Source organism: Arachis hypogaea, chromosome 14 (genome assembly GCF_003086295.3).
Source record: "Arachis hypogaea cultivar Tifrunner chromosome 14, arahy.Tifrunner.gnm2.J5K5, whole genome shotgun sequence".
NCBI lineage: Eukaryota > Viridiplantae > Streptophyta > Magnoliopsida > Fabales > Fabaceae > Arachis > Arachis hypogaea.
In genome coordinates, this window is record NC_092049.1 from 76,265,468 (window position 1) to 76,272,518 (window position 7,051).

Below are 7,051 nucleotides of genomic sequence, written 5' to 3' on the forward strand. Positions count from 1 at the left end.
ATGAGCAATTGACCAAGGAATTGGCTATTGATCAAGATTTGAGAGATCGAATTACAAGAAATTGTAATTCGATCACTTAAGATTGCCAAGGAGATCAATGAGTGCATTGATTGAGGAAGAGATGAAAATGAAATTGATCCGGAGAATGCAACATCTTCTGAGCCCAATGAACTCCCCATTTCTGATCTTACCCATTCTCTTTAATTTCTGTCATTTACTTTTATGAGCAATTACCCCATTCCCATTTAAGATTCTGCAATTTACTTTCCATCATTTACATTCAGTTTTTTTATTTCTAGCATTTACTTTTCTGTTATTTACTTTCCCGCCATTTAATTTTCTACAATTCTCAACTCAAATTCTGATTCGCTTAACTAGAACATTCCTCTAATTAAAGTTGCTTGATCAATCAATCCCTGTGGGATTCGACCTCACTCTATTGTGAGTTTTTACTTGACGACAAATTTGGTACACTTGCCGAAGGGAAATTTGTTACGAGGCAAGTTTTCCGTGCATCAACGGCTAATCATCTGTTGGTTCTCACTTGTGTCGGAATAGGATCTCTCTATCCTTTTGTAGATTGTCACTGCGCCCAACATTCGTGAGTTTGAAGCTCGTCACAGTCATCCCGTCCCAGATCCTACTCAGAATACCACAGACAAGGTTTAGACTTTCCGGATCTCAAGAATGCTGCTAATTGGTTCTAGCCTCTACCACGAAGGTTCTGATCTCATGGGTTTGAATGCTCTGTTGTCAGGAGATACAAGTCAAACTCGTGGATTAGAAACCCAAGAGATACGCACTCAAGCTGTCGCCCAATGACTACGTTGAGCTCAAATAGAACGGGAGTGGTTGTCAAGCATGCGTTTATAAATTTGAGAATGATGATGAGTGTCACGGATCATCATATTCTTTATACTGAAGTACGAGTGAGTATCTTAGAACATGATCAAGTGTGATCGAATAGAAAACAATAGTAATTGCATTAATTCATTGAGACACAGCAGAGCTCCTCACCCCCACCTATGGGGTTTAGAGACTCATGCCGTAGAAGATACAATATGAGACATAAAATGTCATCTGTCACAAAATGAATCTCTAAAAGTAGTTTTTATACTAAACTAGTAACTTAGGTTTACTGAAAATGAGTAACTAAGTGCAGATAGTGCAGAAATCCACTTTCGGGACCCACCTGGTGAGTGTTTGGGCTGAGCTTTGAAGCTTTCACGTGCATAGGCTATTCTTGGAGTTAAACGCCAGCTTGGGTGCCAGTTTGGGTGTTCAACTCCAGTTTTGGTGCCAGTTCTGGCGTTTTACGCCAGAAAAGGGTCTCTAGCTGGCGTTTAACGCTAGTTTGGGCCATCAAATCTCGGGCAAAGTACGGACTATTATACATTTATGGAAAGCCCAAGATGTTAGCTTTCTATCCCAATTAAGAACGTGCCAATTGGACTTCTGTAGCTCCAGAACAACGCGTTTGAGTGCAGGGAGGTCAGAATCCAACAGCATCTGCAGTCCTTTCTCAACCTCTGAATCAGATTTTTGCTCAGGTCCCTCAATTTCAGCCAGAAAATACCTGAAATTATAGTAAAATACAGAAACTCATAGTAAAGTCCAGAAATATGATTTTTGCATAAAAACTAATAAAAATATAATAATAAGTAACTAAAACATACTAAAAACTACCTAAAAACAATGCTAAAAAGTGTATAAATTATCCGCTCATCACAACACCAAACTTAAATTGTTACTTGTCCCCAAGATACCAAAACAAAATAAGATAAAAAGAAGAGAAAATACAATAAATTTTAAAATATCAATGAAGCTTAGTTCCAATTAGATGAGCGGGACTAGTAGCTTTTCGCTTCTGAATAGTTTTGGCATCTCACTTTATCCTTTGAAGTTCAGAATGATTGGCATCCATAGGAACTCAGAATTCAGATAGTGTTATTGATTCTCCTAGTTTAATATGTTGATTCTTGAACACAGCTACTTTATGAGTCTTGGTCGTGACCCTTAGCACTTTGTTTTCCAGTATTACCACCGGATACATAAATGCCACAGACACATAACTGGGTGAATCTTTTCAGATTGTGACTCAGCTTTGCTAGAGTCCCCAATTAGAGGTGCCCAGAGTTCTTAAGCACACTCTTTTTGCTTTGGATCACGACTTTAACCACTCAGTCTCAAGCTTTTCACTTGGACCTTCATGACACAAGCACATGGTTAGGGACAACTTGATTTAGCCACTTAGGCCAGGATTTTATTCCTTTGGGCCCTCCTATCCAGTAATGCTCAAAGCCTTGGGTCCTTGTCTTTTAGTTTAAAGGGTTATTGGCTTTTTGCTCTTGCCTTTTGGTTTAAAGAGCTATTGGATTTTTCTGCTTGCTTTTTCTTTTTTTTTTTCTTTTTGTTTATTTTTTGCTTTTTTTTCACAAGCTTTGTGTTTTTCACTGCTTTTTCTTACTTCAAGAATTAATTTTATGATTTTTCAGATTATCAATAACATTTCTCTTTTTTCATTATTCTTTAAAGAGCCAACAATTTTAACATTCATAAACTTCACTATGAAAAATATGCACTGTTCAAGCATTCATTCAGAAAACAAAAAGTATTGCCACCACATCAAAATAATTAAACTATTTTCAAGATAAAATTCGAAATTCATGTACTTCTTTTTCTTTTGCAATTAAAAATATTTTTCATTTAAGAAAGGTGAAGGATTCATAGGACATTCATAGCTTTAAGACATAGACACTAGACACTAATGATCATGTAATAAAGACACAAACATAGACAAAACATAAAGCATATATTTCGAAAAATAAAAAAATAAGAACAAGGAAATTAAAGAACAGGTCCACCTTAGTGATGGCGGCTAGTTCTTCCTTTTGAAGATCTTATGGAGTGCTTGAGCTCCTCTATGTCTCTTCCTTGCCTTTGTTGCTCCTCCCTCATGGCTCTTTGGTCCTTGATGAGAGGAATTTTTGCGTGGTCTAGAAATTTGCGGATAAATCCTCGTTGCAAGTATAGTTTCTAAACCTTCAAAAGTCCTTTCATACAAAGGTTTTGGTTGTCACAAGTAACAAACCCTTTGAAATTGATAACCGAGTATTCAAACCTCGGGTCGTCTTCTCAAGGAATTGCAGAGAGGTATGTTCTTATTATTGGTTATGAGTTTGTAAATTGGGGTTTTGGGAGTAAGGAGGGAATATGTTATATGACAAGTAAAATAAAACAATAATAATAAAATCTCTTGGCAAGGTATAAGAATTGGAATTCCTATCCTAGTTATCCTTATCAAGTGTGAAAAGAATTGGGTTTTAATCCCACTTGGTCAGCCTTTTTTAAACAAAGGAAGGTTAAGTAGACTGATTAGCTTGATTCTCAAGTCCTAGTCAACTCCTGTGGAGAGACTAATGTTAGAACAATCCTAGCTAAAGTAAAATCTGCCAATTTCAATCACTTGCTGAGTTTGATAACTCAAGTACTACCAATCACTTGACCAAAGCCAAAAAGGAGAAAAATATCTAAATTAAATTAAAAGCATCAATATAAGTAAAGCAATCTTAAATCTGAAAATACCTCGAATTGCATTAACAAAAGAAATTAAATCTGGCATAGATGTTCATAAATTAAATTGAGAAAATAAATAAAAATAAAGAACCTGGGATTGAGAGTCACTCCTAAAACTAAGAGAAATCCTAAATCCTAATCCTAAGAGAGAGGAGAGAACCTCTCTCTCTAAAAACTACATCTACTCCTAAAATTGTGAATTATGAAAAGCCTCCTATGAATGGATGCATTCCCCCACTTTATAGCCTCTAATCTGTGTTTTCTGGGCCAAGAACTGGGTCAGAAACAGCCCAGAATTCGCTGGTCTCGAATTCAATCACGCTGGATTTCCGTCATTGCGACGCAGCCGCATGGATCACGCGGTCGCGTCGCCTAGCATTAAGGGAACTATAGCATATTATATATCAAATCGAAGTCTCGGACGTTAGCTTTCCAACGCAACTGGAACCGCGTCGTTTGAACCTCTGTAGCTAAAGTTATAGCCGTTTGAGTGCGAAGAGGTCAGGCTGGACAGCTTAGCAACTTCTTCATCTTCTTGTATTCCTTCCACTTTTGCATGCTTCCTTTCCATCCTCCAAGTCATTCCTACCCTATAATATCTGAAAACACTTAACACACATATCAAGGCATCTAATGGTGATAAGGGAGGATTAATAATAAGCAAATATAAGATCAAAGAAGCATGTTTTCAATCAAAGCACATAATTAGGAAGGCAAATGTAAAACCATGCAAATAGTATGAATAAGTGGGTAAAGAGTAGATAAAAACCACTCAATTGAGCACAAGATAAATCATAAAATAGTGGTTTATCAACCTCTCCACACTTAAACATTAGCATGTCCTCATGCTAAGCTCAAGAGAAGCTATAAAGAAATGAAGACGAATGGTAGAATGCATGAAATGCAGCCTATGAATGCAACTACATGCTAAATGCTTTTACTTACTTGGTTAAGAGTAAATAAGTTCTCCAAGAATAAATATGAATTGGATTTCACTAATTCAAATCATAAAAAAATGAAGTACAAATAGACTTGTAGAAGAAAATAGCTCATGAAAGCAGGGAACAAGGAATTGAGCATCGAACCCTCACTGGTAGTGTATACACTCTAGTCACTCAAGTGTTTAAGGTTCGATTCTCTCAATTCTCTACTAACCTTGCTTTCTAAGGCTTGCTCTTCATCTAACAATCAACATAAATTTAATGCACAAATACACATATCAAGAGGTCTTTTAAGGGTTGTAATGGGGTTAGGGTCAAGGTAGGATTGTATTTGGCCAAGTGGACTAAAATCTGAATCCTTAATTAACTTAAACTTTCCACCTAACTTTAGACAATCCATGTAATCATAATACCACCCTTAACTATCCATTAACCATGTTTCCACGTATTCATTCATCCTAATTTTAAGTACAGTACATATGCATTGCTTTCACCACTTACTTTGGGGCATTTTGTCTCCTTTTTCTTATTTGTTCTTTTTCTTTTCTTTCTTTTTTTTTAATATATATATTTTTTTCTTTTATTTTTCTCAATGCATATGATTAAATTATTGGATGTATGAATCATGTCCTAAACATTTTTTTTTTCATATTTTTAGAAAATTCTAACATACTCAATTTTCAAACCAATTCAATTTTCCCACACTTAAATCATAAGCATCTTACTAGTCTAAGCTTACCAAGGATTCAAATTAAGGCATTATTGTTTTTCGCTTAGAGTTAATGATGAGCTAAAATAAAGAATAAAAGGGGTAAAATAGGCTCAAATTGGTTTGCAAAGGATAATGAAAGGTAAGGCCATATGGGTATGTAAGCTCAGTGAACAAAGGCCTCAATCATATAAGTGCATACATACATCAAACCATGGAAATATAGAATTAAGCAAGACAAAGATCACAATTTTAGAGAGAAAAACACACTAAAAATAAAATATTGGTTGATAAAATGCAACCAATTCAAATAGGCTCAAAAATCTCACAGGTTTTGTGTGTTCGAGTTCTAAACCATGTTCCAGTATAATATCTCTTCAAACAAGTGTAACATTAAATTTTATTCAAATTAGTGAAATGCTCTAAAAAGTTTCTTGAAAAAAAGAAAATATTACTTCAACCAAGTGGTAAAATATGGACAAAATTAAACAAATATGCAATCAAACATGCAAATGCAACAATGAACAAACAAATAAAATAAAAATTTTGGTGTTGAGTCAGGAAATAACTAACCCATGGAGATCGGTATCGACCTCCCCACACTTAGAGATTGCACCGTCCTCGGTGCATGCTGAGATTTGCAGGTGGATGGGTTATTTCAACTGTTGCTTTTCTCTAAGGATTGTGCAGATGGACTTGTCTGTCTCCCCATGTAAAATGTCTTCCGCTTCCTGACAAACCCCATTTGTAGGGTTTATCTTGTATTGATTTTTGGAGATTTTATCAACTTTTACCCACATTTATTCAATGAAATAGCATGGTTTTATAACTTCTCCCTTAATTGTGCTTAAGAGTGAAAACATGCTTTTTAGGACTTAAAATAGCTAAATTTAATTCACCTTGATTCTATTAGATGCCTTGATATGTTTGTTAAGTGATTTCAGATTTAGGAGGCAAAGATTGGATTAAGGGAATGAAGAAAAAGCATGTAAAGTTTGAGAACTCATGAAGAAATGATGGAACCAAAAAGCTGTCACTTCCCTTCCGGGTGGCCATCCTGAAAGAAAAAGGGAAGAAGAGTAACCTAGAAATAGAGATAAGAAAATAAAAGAAGTATGGGTGGGTTAATGCCAAATGATAAGGGTCTCATTTACATGGAAGCTTCAACATGTAAGTGAGAAAACAATAGAAGCCATGGCATGCCAGTGGTGCAAAATTTGCAACAATGGGGAAGAGAGTGGGTAATGAAAGACAATGTGAGTTCATGTCAATACAAAAGGAATATCAGTATTATAAAAATTAGCATTGATTTAAATAATATTACCCAATCAGAATTAAACAAGTCACTAAGCACCAAGAAAATACCAGAAAAGATGTAACAGTTGAATAAGAATATTTGAACACCAATAATAACTTTAGAAAAATAAAATATGCAATGAATGAAAGTATGCAAATAAATTAAATAAAATAAAATGAAAGTGAAAAAGAATGAGAAGTAGAAAAAGAAAGTGAGAAAGGAGAGAGAAGGAAGAAATTAGGATTAGAAGAGAAAAAATAAGAAAATTGGCACTAATCTGGATAGGTTGTGCGACGCTGGTGACGCGGTCGCGTGGTGCGCGATAAGGTTGGGTGACGCGGACGCGTGGGGCACGCGATCGCGTGACTTGATTTGTGCTAGTGGCGCGAGTGCAGCCTCGCGGTCGCACAACTCTCTGTTCGAAACTCTTTTTTTGCCAAAATTCTGGGTGACGCGGTCGCGTGGGTAATGCGATCGCGCGGGTGGCCTTTTTCTTAAAATGACGTAGACGCGTGGGTGACGCGTTTG